General features: G+C 48.9%; 2 protein-coding genes across 2 annotated transcripts in view; one reads left to right on the forward strand and one right to left on the reverse strand.

Annotated features, from left to right (window-relative positions):
- LOC143777102 (uncharacterized) overlaps positions 1-20,978 on the reverse strand; it is a 45,380-nt gene extending 24,402 nt beyond the window's left edge. Inside the window, exon 1 of the mRNA XM_077267124.1 lies at positions 20,823-20,978. The gene's annotated coding sequence lies outside the window, so the exon portion shown is untranslated. The remainder of the gene's footprint in view (positions 1-20,822) is intronic.
- Positions 1-21,182, forward strand: part of GPR19 (G protein-coupled receptor 19) — a 61,429-nt gene that overhangs the window by 16,362 nt on the left and 23,885 nt on the right. The gene's annotated exons all lie outside the window — the stretch shown is intronic.

Consider the following 21,182-nt stretch of genomic DNA (forward strand, 5'->3'; position numbering starts at 1 on the left):
TACACTGCTAGAGGCCCTGAGTACAGTACATATAGCCCCGTATTACTCTGCTAGCTGCCCTGAGTACAGTACATATAGCCCTGTATTACTCTGCTAGAGGCCCTGAGTACAGTACATATAGCCCCGTATTACTCTGCTAGAGGCCCTGAGTACAGTACATATAGCCCCGTATTACTCTGCTAGAGACCCTGAGTACAGTACATATAGCCCCGTATTTCTCTGCTAGCTGCCCTAAGTACAGTACATATAGCCCCGTATTACTCTGCTAGAGGCCCTGAGTACAGTACATATAGCCCCGTATTACTCTGCTAGCTGCCCTGAGTACAGTACATATAGCCCCGTATTACACTGCTAGCTGCCCTGAGTACAATACATATAGCCCCGTATTACTCTGCTAGCGGCCCTGAGTACAGTACATATAGCCCCGTATTACTCTGCTAGCTGCCCTGAGTACAGTACATATAGCCCCGTATTACACTGCTAGAGGCCCTGAGTACAGTACATATAGCCCCGTATTACTCTGCTAGCTGCCCTGAGTACAGTACATATAGCTCCGTATTACTCTGCTAGCTGCCCTGAGTACAGTACATATAGCCCCGTATTACACTGCTAGCGGCCCTGAGTACAGTACATATAGCCCCGTATTACTCGGCTAGCTGCCCTGAGTACAGTACATATAGCCCCGTATTACTCTGCTAGCTGCCCTGAGTACAGTACATATAGCCCCGTATTACTCTGCTAGCTGCCCTGAGTACAGTACATATAGCCCCGTATTACTCTGCTAGAGGCCCTGAGTACAGTACATATATAGCCCCGTATTACACTGCTAGCTGCCCTGAGTACAGTACATATAGCCCCGTATTACTCTGCTAGCTGCCCTGAGTACAGTACATATAGCCCCGTATTACACTGCTAGCTGCCCTGAGTACAGTACATATAGCCCCGTATTACTCTGCTAGCTGCCCTGAGTACAGTACATATAGCCCCGTATTACTCTGCTAGCTGCCCTGAGTACAGTACATATAGCCCCGTATTACTCTGCTAGCTGCCCTGAGTACAGTACATATAGCCCCGTATTACTCTGCTAGCTGCCCTGAGTACAGTACATATAGCCCCGTATTACTCTGCTAGCTGCCCTGAGTACAGTACATATAGCCCCGTATTACACTGCTAGCTGCCCTGAGTACAGTACATATAGCCCCGTATTACACTGCTAGCTGCCCTGAGTACAGTACATATAGCCCCGTATTACTCTGCTAGCTGCCCTGAGTACAGTACATATAGCCCCGTATTACTCTGCTAGCTGCCCTGAGTACAGTACATATAGCCCCGTATTACTCTGCTAGCTGCCCTGAGTACAGTACATATAGCCCCGTATTACTCTGCTAGAGGCCCTGAGTACAGTACATATAGCCCCGTATTACTCTGCTAGCTGCCCTGAGTACAGTACATATAGCCCAGTATTACACTGCTAGCGGCCCTGAGTACAGTACATATAGCCCAGTATTACACTGCTAGCTGCCCTGAGTACAGTACATATAGCCCCGTATTACACTGCTAGCTGCCCTGAGTACAGTACATATAGCCCCGTATTACTCTGCTAGTAGCCCTGAGTACAGTACATATAGCCCCGTATTACTCTGCTAGCTGCCCTGAGTACAGTACATATAGCCCCTTATTACTCTGCTAGCTGCCCTGAGTAAAGTACATATAGCCCCGTATTACTCTGCTAGCTGCCCTGAGTACAGTACATATAGCCCCGTATTACTCTGCTAGCGGCCCTGAGTACAGTACATATAGCCCCGTATTACTCTGCTAGAGACCCTGAGTACAGTACATATAGCCCCGTATTACTCTGCTAGCTGCCCTGAGTACAGTACATATAGCCCCGTATTACTCTGCTAGCTGCCCTGAGTACAGTACATATAGCCCCGTATTACTCTGCTACCTGCCCTGAGTACAGTACATATAGCCCCGTATTACTCTGCTAGCTGCCCTGAGTACAGTACATATAGCCCCGTATTACACTGCTAGCTGCCCTGAGTACAGTACATATAGCCCCGTATTACTCTGCTAGAGGCCCTTAGTACAGTACATATAGCCCCGTATTACTCTGCTAGCTGCCCTGAGTACAGTACATATAGCCCCGTATTACTCTGCTAGCTGCCCCGAGTACAGTACATATAACCCCGTATTACACTGCTAGCGGCCCTGAGTACAGTACATATAGCCCCGTATTACTCTGCTAGAGGCCCTGAGTACAGTGCATATATCCCCGTATTACTCTGCTAGCTGCCCTGAGTACAGTACATATAGTCCCGTATTACTCTGCTAGCTGCCCCGAGTACAGTACATATAGCCCCGTATTACACTGCTAGCGGCCCTGAGTACAGTACATATAGCCCCGTATTACTCTGCTAGTGGCCCTGAGTACAGTGCATATAGCCCCGTATTACTCTGCTAGCTGCCCTGAGTACAGTACATATAGCCCCGTATTACTCTGCTAGCTGCCCCGAGTACAGTACATATAGCCCCGTATTACTCTGCTAGGTGCCCTGAGTACAGTACATATAGCCCCGTATTACTCTGCTAGCTGCCCCGAGTACAGTACATATAGCCCCGTATTACTCTGCTAGCTGCCCCGAGTACAGTACATATAGCCCCGTATTACTCTGCTAGCTGCCCTGAGTACAGTACATATAGCCCAGTATTACTCTGCTAGCTGCCCTGAGTACAGTACATATAGCCCAGTATTACTGTGCTAGCTGCCCTGAGTACAGTACATATAGCCCCGTATTACTCTGCTAGTGGCCCTGAGTACAGTACATATAGCCCCGTATTACTCTGCTAGTGGCCCTGAGTACAGTGCATATAGCCCCGTATTACTCTGCTAGCTGCCCTGAGTACAGTACATATAGCCCCGTATTACTCTGCTAGCTGCCCTGAGTACAGTACATATAGCCCCGTATTACTCTGCTAGCTGCCCTGAGTACAGTACATATAGCCCCGTATTACTCTGCTAGCTGCCCTGAGTACAGTACATATAGCCCCGTATTACACTGCTAGCGGCCCTGAGTACAGTACATATAGCCCAGTATTACTCTGCTAGAGGCCCTGAGTACAGTACATATAGCCCCGTATTACTCTGCTAGCTGCCCTGAGTACCGTACATATAGCCCCGTATTACTCTGCTAGCTGCCCTGAGTACAGTACATATAGCCCTGTATTACTCTGCTAGCTGCCCTGAGTACAGTACATATAGCCCCGTATTACTCTGCTAGCTGCCCTGAGTACAGTACATATAGCCCCGTATTACTCTGCTAGCTGCCCTGAGTACAGTACATATAGCCCCGTATTACTCTGCTAGCTGCCCTGAGTACAGTACATATAGCCCCGTATTACTCTGCTAGAGGCCCTGAGTACTGTACATATAGCCCCGTATTACTCTGCTAGCTGCCCTGAGTACAGTACATATAGCCCCGTATTACTCTGCTACCTGCCCTGAGTACAGTACATATAGCCCCGTATTACTCTGCTAGAGGCCCTGAGTACAGTACATATAGCCCCGTATTACTCTGCTAGCTGCCCTGAGTACAGTACATATAGCCCCGTATTACTCTGCTAGCTGCCCTGAGTACAGTACATATAGCCCCGTATTACTCTGCTAGGTGCCCTGAGTACAGTACATATAGCCCCGTATTACTCTGCTAGCTGCCCTGAGTACAGTACATATAGCCCCGTATTACTCTGCTAGCGGCCCTGAGTACAGTACATATAGCCCCGTATTACTCTGCTAGTGGCCCTGAGTACAGTACATATAGCCCCGTTTTACACTGCTAGAGGCCCTGAGTACAGTACATATAGCCCTGTATTACTCTGCTAGAGGCCCTGAGTACAGTACATATAGCCCCGTATTACTCTGCTAGAGGCCCTGAGTACAGTACATATAGCCCCGTATTACTCTGCTAGAGACCCTGAGTACAGTACATATAGCCCCGTATTTCTCTGCTAGCTGCCCTAAGTACAGTACATATAGCCCCGTATTACTCTGCTAGAGGCCCTGAGTACAGTACATATAGCCCCGTATTACTCTGCTAGCTGCCCTGAGTACAGTACATATAGCCCCGTATTACACTGCTAGCTGCCCTGAGTACAATACATATAGCCCCGTATTACTCTGCTAGCGGCCCTGAGTACAGTACATATAGCCCCGTATTACTCTGCTAGAGGCCCTGAGTACAGTACATATAGCCCCGTATTACTCTGCTAGCTGCCCTGAGTACAGTACATATAGCTCCGTATTACTCTGCTAGCTGCCCTGAGTACAGTACATATAGCCCCGTATTACACTGCTAGCGGCCCTGAGTACAGTACATATAGCCCCGTATTACTCTGCTAGCTGCCCTGAGTACAGTACATATAGCCCCGTATTACTCTGCTAGCTGCCCTGAGTACAGTACATATAGCCCCGTATTACTCTGCTAGCTGCCCTGAGTACAGTACATATAGCCCCGTATTACTCTGCTAGAGGCCCTGAGTACAGTACATATATAGCCCCGTATTACACTGCTAGCTGCCCTGAGTACAGTACATATAGCCCCGTATTACTCTGCTAGCTGCCCTGAGTACAGTACATATAGCCCCGTATTACACTGCTAGCTGCCCTGAGTACAGTACATATAGCCCCGTATTACTCTGCTAGCTGCCCTGAGTACAGTACATATAGCCCCGTATTACTCTGCTAGCTGCCCTGAGTACAGTACATATAGCCCCGTATTACTCTGCTAGCTGCCCTGAGTACAGTACATATAGCCCCGTATTACTCTGCTAGCTGCCCTGAGTACAGTACATATAGCCCCGTATTACTCTGCTAGCTGCCCTGAGTACAGTACATATAGCCCCGTATTACTCTGCTAGCTCCCCTGAGTACAGTACATATAGCCCCGTATTACTCTGCTAGCTGCCCTGAGTACAGTACATATAGCCCCGTATTACACTGCTAGCTGCCCTGAGTACAGTACATATAGCCCCGTATTACACTGCTAGCTGCCCTGAGTACAGTACATATAGCCCCGTATTACTCTGCTAGCTGCCCTGAGTACAGTACATATAGCCCCGTATTACTCTGCTAGCTGCCCTGAGTACAGTACATATAGCCCCGTATTACTCTGCTAGCTGCCCTGAGTACAGTACATATAGCCCCGTATTACTCTGCTAGAGGCCCTGAGTACAGTACATATAGCCCCGTATTACTCTGCTAGCTGCCCTGAGTACAGTACATATAGCCCCTTATTACTCTGCTAGCTGCCCTGAGTACAGTACATATAGCCCCGTATTACTCTGCTAGCTGCCCTGAGTACAGTACATATAGCCCCGTATTACTCTGCTAGCGGCCCTGAGTACAGTACATATAGCCCCGTATTACTCTGCTAGAGACCCTGAGTACAGTACATATAGCCCCGTATTACTCTGCTAGCTGCCCTGAGTACAGTACATATAGCCCCGTATTACTCTGCTACCTGCCCTGAGTACAGTACATATAGCCCCGTATTACTCTGCTAGCTGCCCTGAGTACAGTACATATAGCCCCGTATTACACTGCTAGCTGCCCTGAGTACAGTACATATAGCCCCGTATTACTCTGCTAGAGGCCCTTAGTACAGTACATATAGCCCCGTATTACTCTGCTAGCTGCCCTGAGTACAGTACATATAGCCCCGTATTACTCTGCTAGCTGCCCTGAGTACAGTACATATAGCCCCGTATTACTCTGCTAGCTGCCCCGAGTACAGTACATATAACCCCGTATTACTCTGCTAGAGGCCCTGAGTACAGTACATATAGCCCCGTATTACTCTGCTAGAGGCCCTGAGTACAGTGCATATATCCCCGTATTACTCTGCTAGCTGCCCTGAGTACAGTACATATAGTCCCGTATTACTCTGCTAGCTGCCCCGAGTACAGTACATATAGCCCCGTATTACACTGCTAGCGGCCCTGAGTACAGTACATATAGCCCCGTATTACTCTGCTAGTGGCCCTGAGTACAGTGCATATAGCCCCGTATTACTCTGCTAGCTGCCCTGAGTACAGTACATATAGCCCCGTATTACTCTGCTAGCTGCCCCGAGTACAGTACATATAGCCCCGTATTACTCTGCTAGGTGCCCTGAGTACAGTACATATAGCCCCGTATTACTCTGCTAGCTGCCCCGAGTACAGTACATATAGCCCCGTATTACTCTGCTAGCTGCCCCGAGTACAGTACATATAGCCCCGTATTACTCTGCTAGAGGCCCTGAGTACAGTACATATAGCCCCGTATTACTCTGCTAGTGGCCCTGAGTACAGTGCATATAGCCCCGTATTACTCTGCTAGCTGCCCTGAGTACAGTACATATAGCCCAGTATTACTCTGCTAGCTGCCCTGAGTACAGTACATATAGCCCAGTATTACTGTGCTAGAGGCCCTGAGTACAGTACATATAGCCCCGTATTACTCTGCTAGAGGCCCTGAGTACAGTACATATAGCCCAGTATTACTCTGCTAGAGGCCCTGAGTACAGTGTATATAGCCCCGTATTACTCTGCTAGCTGCCCTGAGTACAGTACATATAGCCCAGTATTACTCTGCTAGAGGCCCTGAGTACAGTGCATATAGCCCCGTATTACTCTGCTAGCTGCCCTGAGTACAGTACATATAGCCCAGTATTACTCTGCTAGAGGCCCTGAGTACAGTGCATATAGCCCCGTATTACTCTGCTAGAGACCCTGAGTACAGTACATATAGCTCCGTATTACTCTACTAGCTGCCCTGAGTACAGTACATATAGCCCCGTATTACACTGCTAGAGGCCCTGAGTACAGTACATCTAGCCCCGTATTACTCTGCTAGCTGCCCTGAGTACAGTACATATAGCCCAGTATTACTCTGCTAGTGGCCCTGAGTACAGTACATATAGCCCCGTATTACTCTGCTAGCTGCCCTGAGTACAGTACACATAGCCCCGTATTACTCTGCTAGCTGCACTGAGTACAGTAAATATAGCTCCGTATTACTCTGCTAGCTCCCCTGAGTACAGTAAATATAGCTCCGTATTACTCTGCTAGCTGCCCTGAGTACAGTACATATAGCCCCGTATTACACTGCTAGCGGCCCTGAGTACAGTACATATAGCCCCGTATTACTCTGCTAGCTGCCCTGAGTACAGTACATATAGCCCCGTATTACACTGCTAGCTCCCCTGAGTACAGTACGTATAGCCCCGTATTACTCTGCTAGCTGCCCTGAGTACAGTACATATAGCCCCGTATTACTCTGCTAGCTGCCCCGAGTACAGTACATATAACCCCGTATTACACTGCTAGCGGCCCTGAGTACAGTACATATAGCCCCGTATTACTCTGCTAGAGGCCCTGAGTACAGTGCATATATCCCCGTATTACTCTGCTAGCTGCCCTGAGTACAGTACATATAGTCCCGTATTACTCTGCTAGCTGCCCCGAGTACAGTACATATAGCCCCGTATTACACTGCTAGCGGCCCTGAGTACAGTACATATAGCCCCGTATTACTCTGCTAGTGGCCCTGAGTACAGTGCATATAGCCCCGTATTACTCTGCTAGCTGCCCTGAGTACAGTACATATAGCCCCGTATTACTCTGCTAGCTGCCCTGAGTACAGTACATATAGCCCAGTATTACTCTGCTAGCTGCCCTGAGTACAGTACATATAGCCCAGTATTACACTGCTAGCTGCCCTGAGTACAGTACATATAGCCCCGTATTACTCTGCTAGCGGCCCTGAGTACAGTACATATAGCCCCGTATTACTCTGCTAGCTGCCCTGAGTACAGTACATATAGCCCCGTATTACTCTGCTAGCTGCCCTGAGTACAGTACATATAGCCCAGTATTACTCTGCTAGCTGCCCTGAGTACAGTACATATAGCCCCGTATTACTCTGCTAGCTGCCCTGAGTACAGTACATATAGCCCCGTATTACTCTGCTAGCTGCCCTGAGTACAGTACATGTAGCCCCATATTACTCTGCTAGCTGCCCTGAGTGCAGTACATATAGCCCCGTATTACTCTGCTAGAGGCCCTGAGTACAGTACATATAGCCCCGTATTACTCTGCTAGCTGCCCTGAGTACAGTACATGTAGCCCCGTATTACTCTGCTAGCTGCCCTGAGTACAGTACATATAGCCCCGTATTACTCTGCTAGTGGCCCTGAGTACAGTACATATAGCCCCGTATTACTCTGCTAGCTGCCCTGAGTACAGTACATATAGCCCCGTATTACTCTGCTAGCTGCCCTGAGTACAGTACATATAGCCCCGTATTACTCTGGTAGAGGCCCTGAGTACAGTACATATAGCCCCGTATTACTCTGCTAGCGGCCCTGAGTACAGTACATATAGCCCCGTATTACTCTGCTAGCTGCCCTGAGTACAGTACATATAGCCCCGTATTACTCTGCTAGTGGCCCTGAGTACAGTACATATAGCCCCGTATTACTCTGCTAGAGGCCCTGAGTACAGTACCTACAGCCCCGTATTACTCTGCTAAAGCCCTGAGTACAGTACATATAGCCCCGTATTACTCTGCTAGCTGCCCTGAGTACAGTATATATAGCCCCGTATTACTCTGCTAGCTGCCCTGAGTACAGTACTTATAGCCCCGTATTACTCTGCTAGAGGCCCTGAGTACAGTACATATAGCCCGTATTACTCTGCTAGCTGCCCTGAGTACAGTACATATAGCCCCGTATTACACTGCTAAAGGCCCTGAGTACAGTGCATATAGCCCCGTATTACTCTGCTAGCTGCCCTGAGTACAGTACATATAGCCCCGTATTACTCTGCTAGCTGCCCTGAGTACAGTACATATAGCCCCGTATTACTCTGCTAGCTGCCCTGAGTACAGTACATATAGCTCCGTATTACTCTGCTAGCTGCCCTGAGTACAGTACATATAGCCCCGTATTACTCTGCTAGTGGCCCTGAGTACAGTACATATAGCCCCGTATTACTCTGCTAGCTGCCCTGAGTACAGTACATATAGCCCCGTATTACTCTGCTAGTGGCCCTGAGTACAGTACATATAGCCCCGTATTACTCGGCTAGTGGCCCTGAGTACAGTGCATATAGCCCCGTATTACTCTGCTAGCTGCCCTGAGTACAGTACATATAGCCCCGTATTACTCTGCTAGCTGCCCTGAGTACAGTACATATAGCCCCGTATTACTCTGCTAGCTGCCCTGAGTACAGTACATATAGCCCCGTATTACTCTGCTAGCTGCCCTGAGTACAGTACATATAGCCCCGTATTACTCTGCTAGCTGCCCTGAGTACAGTACATATAGCCCCGTATTACTCTGCTAGTGGCCCTGAGTACAGTACATATAGCCCCGTATTACTCTGCTAGTGGCCCTGAGTACAGTACATATAGCCCCGTATTACTCTGCTAGCTGCCCTGAGTACAGTACATATAGCCCCGTATTACTCTGCTAGTGGCCCTGAGTACAATACATATAGCCCCGTATTACTCTGCTAGTGGCCCTGAGTACAGTGCATATAGCCCCGTATTACTCTGCTAGCTGCCCTGAGTACAGTACATATAGCCCCGTATTACTCTGCTAGCTGCCCTGAGTACAGTACATATAGCCCCGTATTACTCTGCTAGCTGCCCTGAGTACAGTACATATAGCCCCGTATTACTCTGCTAGCTGCCCTGAGTACAGTACATATAGCCCCGTATTACTCTGCTAGCTGCCCTGAGTACAGTACATATAGCCCCGTATTACTCTGCTAGTGGCCCTGAGTACAGTACATATAGCCCCGTATTACTCTGCTAGCGGCCCTGAGTACAGTGCATATAGCCCCGTATTACTCTGCTAGCGGCCCTGAGTACAGTACATATAGCCCCGTATTACTCTGCTAGCTGCCCTGAGTACAGTACATATAGCCCCGTATTACTCTGCTAGCTGCCCTGAGTACAGTACATATAGCCCCGTATTACTCTGCTAGCTGCCCTGAGTACAGTACATATAGCCCCGTATTACTCTGCTAGCTGCCCTGAGTACAGTACATATAGCCCCGTATTACACTGCTAGCGGCCCTGAGTACAGTACATATAGCCCAGTATTACTCTGCTAGAGGCCCTGAGTACAGTACATATAGCCCCGTATTACTCTGCTAGCTGCCCTGAGTACCGTACATATAGCCCCGTATTACTCTGCTAGCTGCCCTGAGTACAGTACATATAGCCCCGTATTACTCTGCTAGCTGCCCTGAGTACAGTACATATAGCCCCGTATTACTCTGCTAGCTGCCCTGAGTACAGTACATATAGCCCCGTATTACTCTGCTAGCTGCCCTGAGTACAGTACATATAGCCCCGTATTACTCTGCTAGCTGCCCTGAGTACAGTACATATAGCCCCGTATTACTCTGCTAGCTGCCCTGAGTACAGTACATATAGCCCCGTATTACTCTGCTAGCTGCCCTGAGTACAGTACATATAGCCCCGTATTACTCTGCTAGAGGCCCTGAGTACAGTACATATAGCCCCGTATTACTCTGCTAGCGGCCCTGAGTACAGTACATATAGCCCCGTATTACTCTGCTAGCGGCCCTGAGTACAGTACATATAGCCCCGTATTACTCTGCTAGAGACCCTGAGTACAGTACATATAGCCCCGTATTACTCTGCTAGCTGCCCTGAGTACAGTACATATAGCCCCGTATTACTCTGCTAGCTGCCCTGAGTACAGTACATATAGCCCCGTATTACTCTGCTAGCAGCCCTGAGTACAGTACATATAGCCCCGTATTACTCTGCTAGCTGCCCTGAGTACAGTACATATAGCCCCGTATTACTCTGCTAGAGGCCCTGAGTACTGTACATATAGCCCCGTATTACTCTGCTAGCTGCCCTGAGTACAGTACATATAGCCCCGTATTACTCTGCTAGCTGCCCTGAGTACAGTACATATAGCCCCGTATTACTCTGCTAGCGGCCCTGAGTACAGTACATATAGCCCCGTATTACTCTGCTAGCAGCCCTGAGTACAGTACATATAGCCCCGTATTACTCTGCTAGCTGCCCTGAGTACAGTACATATAGCCCCGTATTACTCTGCTAGAGGCCCTGAGTACTGTACATATAGCCCCGTATTACTCTGCTAGCTGCCCTGAGTACAGTACATATAGCCCCGTATTACTCTGCTAGCGGCCCTGAGTACAGTACATATAGCCCCGTATTACTCTGCTAGCGGCCCTGAGTACAGTACATATAGCCCCGTATTACTCTGCTAGAGACCCTGAGTACAGTACATATAGCCCCGTATTACTCTGCTAGCTGCCCTGAGTACAGTACATATAGCCCCGTATTACTCTGCTAGCTGCCCTGAGTACAGTACATATAGCCCCGTATTACTCTGCTAGCAGCCCTGAGTACAGTACATATAGCCCCGTATTACTCTGCTAGCTGCCCTGAGTACAGTACATATAGCCCCGTATTACTCTGCTAGAGGCCCTGAGTACTGTACATATAGCCCCGTATTACTCTGCTAGCTGCCCTGAGTACAGTACATATAGCCCCGTATTACTCTGCTAGCTGCCCTGAGTACAGTACACATAGCCCCGTATTACTCTGCTAGCTGCCCTGAGTACAGTACATATAGCCCCGTATTACTCTGCTAGCTGCCCTGAGTACAGTACATATAGCCCCGTATTACTCTGCTAGCTGCCCTGAGTACAGTACATATAGCCCCGTATTACTCTGCTAGAGGCCCTGAGTACTGTACATATAGCCCCGTATTACTCTGCTTGCTGCCCTGAGTACAGTACATATAGCCCCGTATTACTCTGCTAGAGACCCTGAGTACAGTACATATAGCCCCGTATTACTCTGCTAGCTGCCCTGAGTACAGTACATATAGCCCCGTATTACTCTGCTAGCTGCCCTGAGTACAGTACATATAGCCCCGTATTACTCTGCTAGAGGCCCTGAGTACTGTACATATAGCCCCGTATTACTCTGCTAGCTGCCCTGAGTACAGTACATATAGCCCCGTATTACTCTGCTAGCTGCCCTGAGTACAGTACATATAGCCCCGTATTACTCTGCTAGCGGCCCTGAGTACAGTACATATAGCCCCGTATTACTCTGCTAGCTGCCCTGAGTACAGTACATATAGCCCCGTATTACTCTGCTAGAGGCCCTGAGTACAGTACATATAGCCCCGTATTACTCTGCTAGCTGCCCTGAGTACAGTACATATAGCCCCGTATTACTCTGCTAGCTGCCCTGAGTACAGTACATATAGCCCCGTATTACTCTGCTAGCTGCCCTGAGTACAGTACATATAGCCCCGTATTACTCTGCTAGCGGCCCTGAGTACAGTACATATAGCCCCGTATTACTCTGCTAGTGGCCCTGAGTACAATACATATAGCCCCGTATTACACTGCTAGAGGCCCTGAGTACAGTACATATAGCCCCGTATTACTCTGCTAGAGGCCCTGAGTACAGTACATATAGCCCCGTATTACTCTGCTAGAGGCCCTGAGTACAGTACATATAGCCCCGTATTACTCTGCTAGAGACCCTGAGTACAGTACATATAGCCCCGTATTACTCTGCTAGAGGCCCTGAGTACAGTACATATAGCCCCGTATTACTCTGCTAGAGGCCCTGAGTACAGTACATATAGCCCCGTATTACACTGCTAGAGGCCCTGAGTACAGTACATATAGCCCCGTATTACTCTGCTAGAGGCCCTGAGTACAGTACATATAGCCCCGTATTACTCTGCTAGAGGCCCTGAGTACAGTACATATAGCCCCGTATTACTCTGCTAGAGACCCTGAGTACAGTACATATAGCCCCGTATTACACTGCTAGAGGCCCTGAGTACAGTACATATAGCCCCTTATTACTCTGCTAGCTGCCCTGAGTACAGTACATATAGCCCCGTATTACTCTGCTAGAGGCCCTGAGTACAGTACATATAGCCCCGTATTACTCTGCTAGAGGCCCTGAGTACAGTACATATAGCCCCGTATTACTCTGCTAGCTGCCCTGAGTACAGTACATATAGCCCCGTATTACTCTGCTAGCTGCCCTGAGTACAGTACATATAGCCCCATATTACTCTGCTAGCTGCCCTGAGTACAGTACATATAGCCCAGTATTACTCTGCTAGCTGCCCTGAGTACAGTACATATAGCCCCGTATTACTCTGCTAGCTCCCCTGAGTACAGTACATATAGCCCCGTATTACTCTGCTAGAGGCCCTGAGTACAGTACATATAGCCCCGTATTACTCTGCTAGAGGCCCTGAGTACAGTACATATAGCCCCGTATTACTCTGCTAGCGGCCCTGAGTACAGTACATATAGCCCCGTATTACTCTGCTAGCTGCCCTGAGTACAGTACATATAGCCCCGTATTATTCTGCTAGCTGCCCTGAGTACTGTACATATAGCCCCGTATTACTCTGCTAGCTCCCCTGAGTACAGTACATATAGCCCCGTATTACTCTGCTAGCTCCCCTGAGTACAGTACATATAGCCCCGTATTACTCTGCTAGAGGCCCTGAGTACAGTACATATAGCCCCGTATTACTCTGCTAGAGGCCCTGAGTACAGTACATATAGCCCCGTATTACTCTGCTAGCGGCCCTGAGTACAGTACATATAGCCCCGTATTACTCTGCTAGCTGCCCTGAGTACAGTACATATAGCCCCGTATTATTCTGCTAGCTGCCCTGAGTACTGTACATATAGCCCCGTATTACTCTGCTAGCGGCCCTGAGTTCAGTACATATAGCCCCGTATTACTCTGCTAGCTGCCCTGAGTACAGTACATATAGCCCCGTATTACTCTGCTAGAGGCCCTGAGTACAGTACATATAGCCCCGTATTACTCTGCTAGCTGCCCTGAGTACAGTACATATAGCCCCGTATTACTCTGCTAGCTGCCCTGAGTACAGTACATATAGCCCCGTATTACTCTGCTAGCTGCCCTGAGTACAGTACATATAGCCCCGTATTACTCTGCTAGCGGCCCTGAGTACAGTACATATAGCCCCGTATTACTCTGCTAGTGGCCCTGAGTACAATACATATAGCCCCGTATTACACTGCTAGAGGCCCTGAGTACAGTACATATAGCCCCGTATTACTCTGCTAGAGGCCCTGAGTACAGTACATATAGCCCCGTATTACTCTGCTAGAGGCCCTGAGTACAGTACATATAGCCCCGTATTACTCTGCTAGAGACCCTGAGTACAGTACATATAGCCCCGTATTACTCTGCTAGCTGCCCTGAGTACAGTACATATAGCCCCGTATTACTCTGCTAGCGGCCCTGAGTACAGTACATATAGCCCCGTATTTCTCTGCTAGCTGCCCTAAGTACAGTACATATAGCCCCGTATTACTCTGCTAGAGGCCCTGAGTACAGTACATATAGCCCCGTATTACTCTGCTAGCTGCCCTGAGTACAGTACATATAGCCCCGTATTACTCTGCTAGCTGCCCTGAGTACAGTACATATAGCCCCGTATTACACTGCTAGCTGCCCTGAGTACAATACATATAGCCCCGTATTACTCTGCTAGCGGCCCTGAGTACAGTACATATAGCCCCGTATTACTCTGCTAGCTGCCCTGAGTACAGTACATATAGCCCCGTATTACACTGCTAGAGGCCCTGAGTACAGTACATATAGCCCCGTATTACTCTGCTAGCTGCCCTGAGTACAGTACATATAGCTCCGTATTACTCTGCTAGCTGCCCTGAGTACAGTACATATAGCCCCGTATTACACTGCTAGCGGCCCTGAGTACAGTACATATAGCCCCGTATTACTCTGCTAGCTGCCCTGAGTACAGTGCATATAGCCCCGTATTACTCTGCTAGCGGCCCTGAGTACAGTACATATAGCCCCGTATTACACTGCTAGCTGCCCTGAGTACAGTACATATAGCCCCGTATTACTCTGCTAGCTGCCCTGAGTACAGTACATATAGCCCCGTATTACACTGCTAGCTGCCCTGAGTACAGTACATATAGCCCCGTATTACTCTGCTAGCTGCCCTGAGTACAGTACATATAGCCCCGTATTACTCTGCTAGCTGCCCTGAGTACAGTACATATAGCCCCGTATTACTCTGCTAGCTGCCCTGAGTACAGTACATATAGCCCCGTATTACACTGCTAGCTGCCCTGAGTACAATACATATAGCCCCGTATTACTCTGCTAGCGGCCCTGAGTACAGTACATATAGCCCCGTATTACTCTGCTAGCTGCCCTGAGTACAGTACATATAGCCCCGTATTACACTGCTAGAGGCCCTGAGTACAGTACATATAGCCCCGTATTACTCTGCTAGCTGCCCTGAGTACAGTACATATAGCTCCGTATTACTCTGCTAGCTGCCCTGAGTACAGTACATATAGCCCCGTATTACACTGCTAGCGGCCCTGAGTACAGTACATATAGCCCCGTATTACTCTGCTAACTGCCCTGAGTACAGTACATATAGCCCCGTATTACTCTGCTAGCTGCCCTGAGTACAGTACATGTAGCCCCGTATTACTCTGCTAGCTGCCCTGAGTACAGTACATATAGCCCCGTTTTACTCTGCTAGAGGCCCTGAGTACAGTACATATAGCCCCGTATTACACTGCTAGCTGCCCTGAGTACAGTACATATAGCCCCGTATTACTCTGCTAGCTGCCCTGAGTACAGTACATATAGCCCCGTATTACACTGCTAGCTGCCCTGAGTACAGTACATATAGCCCCGTATTACTCTGCTAGCTGCCCTGAGTACAGTACATATAGCCCCGTATTACTCTGCTAGCTGCCCTGAGTACAGTACATATAGCCCCGTATTACTCTGCTAGCTGCCCTGAGTACAGTACATATAGCCCCGTATTACTCTGCTAGCTGCCCTGAGTACAGTACATATAGCCCCGTATTACTCTGCTAGCTGCCCTGAGTACAGTACATATAGCCCCGTATTACTCTGCTAGCTGCCCTGAGTACAGTACATATAGCCCCGTATTACTCTGCTAGAGGCCCTGAGTACAGTACATATAGCCCCGTATTACTCTGCTAGCTGCCCTGAGTACAGTACATATAGCCCAGTATTACACTGCTAGCGGCCCTGAGTACAGTACATATAGCCCCGTATTACTCTGCTAGCTGCCCTGAGTACAGTACATATAGCTCCGTATTACTCTGCTAGCTGCCCTGAGTACAGTACATATAGCTCCGTATTACTCTGCTACCTGCCCTGAGTACAGTACATATAGCCCCGTATTACACTGCTAGAGGCCCTGAGTACAGTACATATAGCCCCTTATTACTCTACTAGCTGCCCTGAGTACAGTACATATAGCCCCGTATTACTCTGCTAGCTGCCCTGAGTACAGTACATATAGCCCCGTATTACTCTGCTAGCTGCCCTGAGTACAGTACATATAGCCCCGTATTACACTGCTAGCTGCCCTGAGTACAGTACATATAGCCCCGTATTACTCTGCTAGCTGCCCTGAGTACAGTACATATAGCTCCGTATTACTCTGCTACCTGCCCTGAGTACAGTACATATAGCCCCGTATTACACTGCTAGAGGCCCTGAGTACAGTACATATAGCCCCTTATTACTCTGCTAGCTGCCCTGAGTACAGTACATATAGCCCCGTATTACTCTGCTAGAGGCCCTGAGTACAGTACATATAGCCCCGTATTACTCTGCTAGAGGCCCTGAGTACAGTACATATAGCCCCGTATTACTCTGCTAGCTGCCCTGAGTACAGTACATATAGCCCCGTATTACTCTGCTAGCTGCCCTGAGTACAGTACATATAGCCCCATATTACTCTGCTAGCTGCCCTGAGTACAGTACATATAGCCCAGTATTACTCTGCTAGCTGCCCTGAGTACAGTACATATAGCCCCGTATTACTCTGCTAGCTCCCCTGAGTACAGTACATATAGCCCCGTATTACTCTGCTAGAGGCCCTGAGTACAGTACATATAGCCCCGTATTACTCTGCTAGAGGCCCTGAGTACAGTACATATAGCCCCGTATTACTCTGCTAGCGGCCCTGAGTACAGTACATATAGCCCCGTATTACTCTGCTAGCTGCCCTGAGTACAGTACATATAGCCCCGTATTATTCTGCTAGCTGCCCTGAGTACAGTACATATAGCCCCGTATTACTCTGCTAGCTCCCCTGAGTACAGTACATATAGCCCCGTATTACTCTGCTAGAGGCCCTGAGTACAGTACATATAGCCCCGTATTACTCTGCTACCTGCCCTGAGTACAGTACATATAGCCCCGTATTACTCTGCTAGAGGCCCTGAGTACAGTACATATAGCCCCGTATTACTCTGCTAGCGGCCCTGAGTACAGTACATATAGCCCCGTATTACTCTGCTAGCTCCCCTGAGTACAGTACATATAGCCCCGTATTACTCTGCTAGCTGCCCTGAGTACAGTACATATAGCCCCGTATTACTCTGCTAGCTGCCCTGAGTACAGTACATATAGCCCCGTATTACTCTGCTAGCTGCCCTGAGTACAGTACATATAGCCCCTTATTACTCTGCTAGAGACCCTGAGTACAGTACATATAGCCCCGTATTACTCTGCTAGCTGCCCTGAGTACAGTACATATAGCCCCTTATTACTCTGCTAGAGACCCTGAGTACAGTACATATAGCCCCGTATTACTCTGCTAGCTGCCCTGAGTACAGTACATATAGCCCCGTATTACACTGCTAGCTGCCCTGAGTACAGTACATATAGCCCCGTATTACTCTGCTAGCTGCCCTGAGTACAGTACATATAGCCCCGTATTACTCTGCTAGCTGCCCTGAGTACAGTACATATAGCCCCGTATTACTCTGCTAGAGGCCCTGAGTACAGTACATATAGCCCCGTATTACTCTGCTAGCTGCCCTGAGTACAGTACATATAGCCCCGTATTACTCTGCTAGCTGCCCTGAGTACAGTACATATAGCCCCGTATTACTCTGCTAGCTGCCCTGAGTACAGTACATATAGCCCCGTATTACTCTGCTAGCTGCCCTGAGTACAGTACATATAGCCCCGTATTACACTGCTAGCTGCCCAGAGTACAGTACATATAGCCCCGTATTACTCTGCTAGCGGCCCTGAGTACAGTACATATAGCCCCGTATTACTCTGCTAGAGGCCCTGAGTACAGTACATATAGCCCCGTATTACTCTGCTAGCTGCCCTGAGTACAGTACATATAGCCCCGTATTACTCTGCTAGCGGCCCTGAGTACAGTACATATAGCCCCGTATTACACTGCTAGCTGCCCTGAGTACAGTACATATAGCCCCGTATTACTCTGCTAGAGGCCCTGAGTACAGTACATATAGCCCCGTATTACTCTGCTAGCTGCCCTGAGTACAGTACATATAGCCCCGTATTACTCTGCTAGCTGCCCTGAGTACAGTACATATAGCCCCGTATTACTCTGCTAGCGGCCCTGAGTACAGTACATATAGCCCCGTATTACTCTGCTATCTGCCCTGAGTACAGTACATATAGCCCCGTATTACACTGCTAGCTGCCCTGAGTACAGTACATATAGCCCCGTATTACTCTGCTAGAGGCCCTGAGTACAGTACATATAGCCCCGTATTACTCTGCTAGCTGCCCTGAGTACAGTACATATAGCCCCGTATTACTCTGCTAGCTGCCCTGAGTACAGTACATATAGCCCCGTATTACTCTGCTAGCTGCCCTGAGTACAGTACATATAGCCCCGTATTACTCTGCTAGCTGCCCTGAGTACAGTACATATAGCCCCGTATTACTCTGCTAGCTGCCCTGAGTACAGTACATATAGCCCCGTATTACTCTGCTAGCTGCCCTGAGTACAATACATATAGCCCCGTATTACTCTGCTAGCTGCCCTGAGTACAGTACATATAGCCCCGTATTACTCTGCTAGCGGCCCTGAGTACAGTACATATAGCCCCGTATTACTCTGCTAGCTGCCCTGAGTACAGTACATATAGCCCCGTATTACTCTGCTAGCGGCCCTGAGTACAGTACATATAGCCCCGTATTACTCTGCTATCTGCCCTGAGTACAGTACATATAGCCCCGTATTACTCTGCTATCTGCCCTGAGTACAGTACATATAGCCCCGTATTACACTGTTAGCGGCCCTGAGTACAGTACATATAGCCCCGTATTACTCTGCTAGCTGCCCTGAGTACAGTACATATAGCCCCGTATTACTCTGCTAGCTGCCCTGAGTACAGTACATATAGCCCCGTATTACTCTGCTAGAGGCCCTGAGTACAGTACATATAGCCCCGTATTACTCTGCTAGCTGCCCTGAGTACAGTACATATAGCCCAGTATTACTCTGCTAGTGGCCCTGAGTACAGTACATATAGCCCCGTATTACTCTGCTAGCTGCCCTGAGTGCAGTACATATAGCCCAGTATTACACTGCTAGCTGCCCTGAGTACAGTACATATAGCCCCGTATTACTCTGCTACCTGCCCTGAGTACAGTACATATAGCCCCGTATTACTCTGCTACCTGCCCTGAGTACAGTACATATAGCCCCGTATTACACTGCTAGCTGCCCTGAGTACAGTACATATAGCCCCGTATTACTCTGCTAGCTGCCCTGAGTACAGTACATATAGCCCCGTATTACTCTGCTACCTGCCCTGAGTACAGTACATATAGCCCCGTATTACACTGCTAGCTGCCCTGAGTACAGTACATATAGCCCCGTATTACACTGCTAGCTGCCCTGAGTACAGTACATATAGCCCCATATCATTCTGCTAGGTGCCCTGAGTACAGTACATATAGCCCCGTATTACTCTGCTACCTGCCCTGAGTACAGTACATATAGCCCCGTATTACACTGCTAGCTGCCCTGAGTACAGTACATATAGCCCCGTATCACTCTGCTAGGTGCCCTGAGTACAGTACATATAGCCCCGTATTACACTGCTAGCTGCCCTGAGTACAGTACATATAGCCCCGTATTACTCTGCTAGCTGCCCTGAGTACAGTACATATAGCCCCGTATCACTCTGCTAGGTGCCCTGAGTACAGTACATATAGCCCCGTATTACTCTGCTAGAGACCCTGAGTACAGTACATATAGCCCCGTATTACTCTGCTACCTGCCCTGAGTACAGTACATATAGCCCCGTATTACTCTGCTAGCGGCCCTGAGTACAGTACATATAGCCCCTTATTACTCTGCTAGCTGCCCTGAGTACAGTACATATAGCCCCGTATTACTCTGCTAGCTGCCCTGAGTACAGTACATATAGCCCCGTATTACTCTGCTAGCTGCCCTGAGTACAGTACATATAGCCCCTTATTACTCTGCTAGCTGCCCTGAGTACAGTACATATAGCCCTGTATTACTCTGCTAGCTGCCCTGAGTACAGTACATATAGCCCTGTATTACTCTGCTAGCTGCCCTGAGTACAGTACATATAGCCCCGTATTACTCTGCTAGCTGCTGAAGTGGAGAATAAGTCTATAAAGGATAATTTGTGACACCACCCATGGTATTCGGCCAGGGATGGTCGACGCTTCTTAAAGGGTCCACTGGGACTGATGGAGATGCAGCAGAGTTGGTATAGCTCCCCACAGGTAGAGCTTAGTCCCCAGGGCTACCGGTACAGTTGGTAAGAGGGATGATTGACGGTGGGGTGCAGGACTGAGGCTGCAGGAAATAATTGAAGGACACAGGTATATCAGTTTCCTTTACCTTTTACTGATGAAATGCAGGTACAGTCCGGGGTACAGGTAGCAGTTAGTGATGGGGTCCGGGCAGCCTGGAAACAGCTTGGGATCCACCTAACCAGGTGCGTTTGGAGGCCTTCCTTCTGCACTTTGTACTCTGACCCTTGCTTCCTGAAGCTCTGCACAAGTCCTCTCAGTGTCTGTACTTTCAACCCGTATGACTGACAGCCTGAGCCTGTCTTGGGCACTGCCTTCTCACTGGCAGCCCCAGGCTCCTGACCTGCTGTGTTTCCTTCGGATGTCAGTTGGGGACAGGAGACTTTGAATCTCCTGTGGAACGCCCGCCAGGGCCGTGGGGTACTCGGTACCGGGTCCGTTACTTAAA

The sequence above is a fragment of the Ranitomeya variabilis genome, chromosome 5 (assembly GCF_051348905.1).
Source record: "Ranitomeya variabilis isolate aRanVar5 chromosome 5, aRanVar5.hap1, whole genome shotgun sequence".
Lineage (NCBI taxonomy): Eukaryota > Metazoa > Chordata > Amphibia > Anura > Dendrobatidae > Ranitomeya > Ranitomeya variabilis.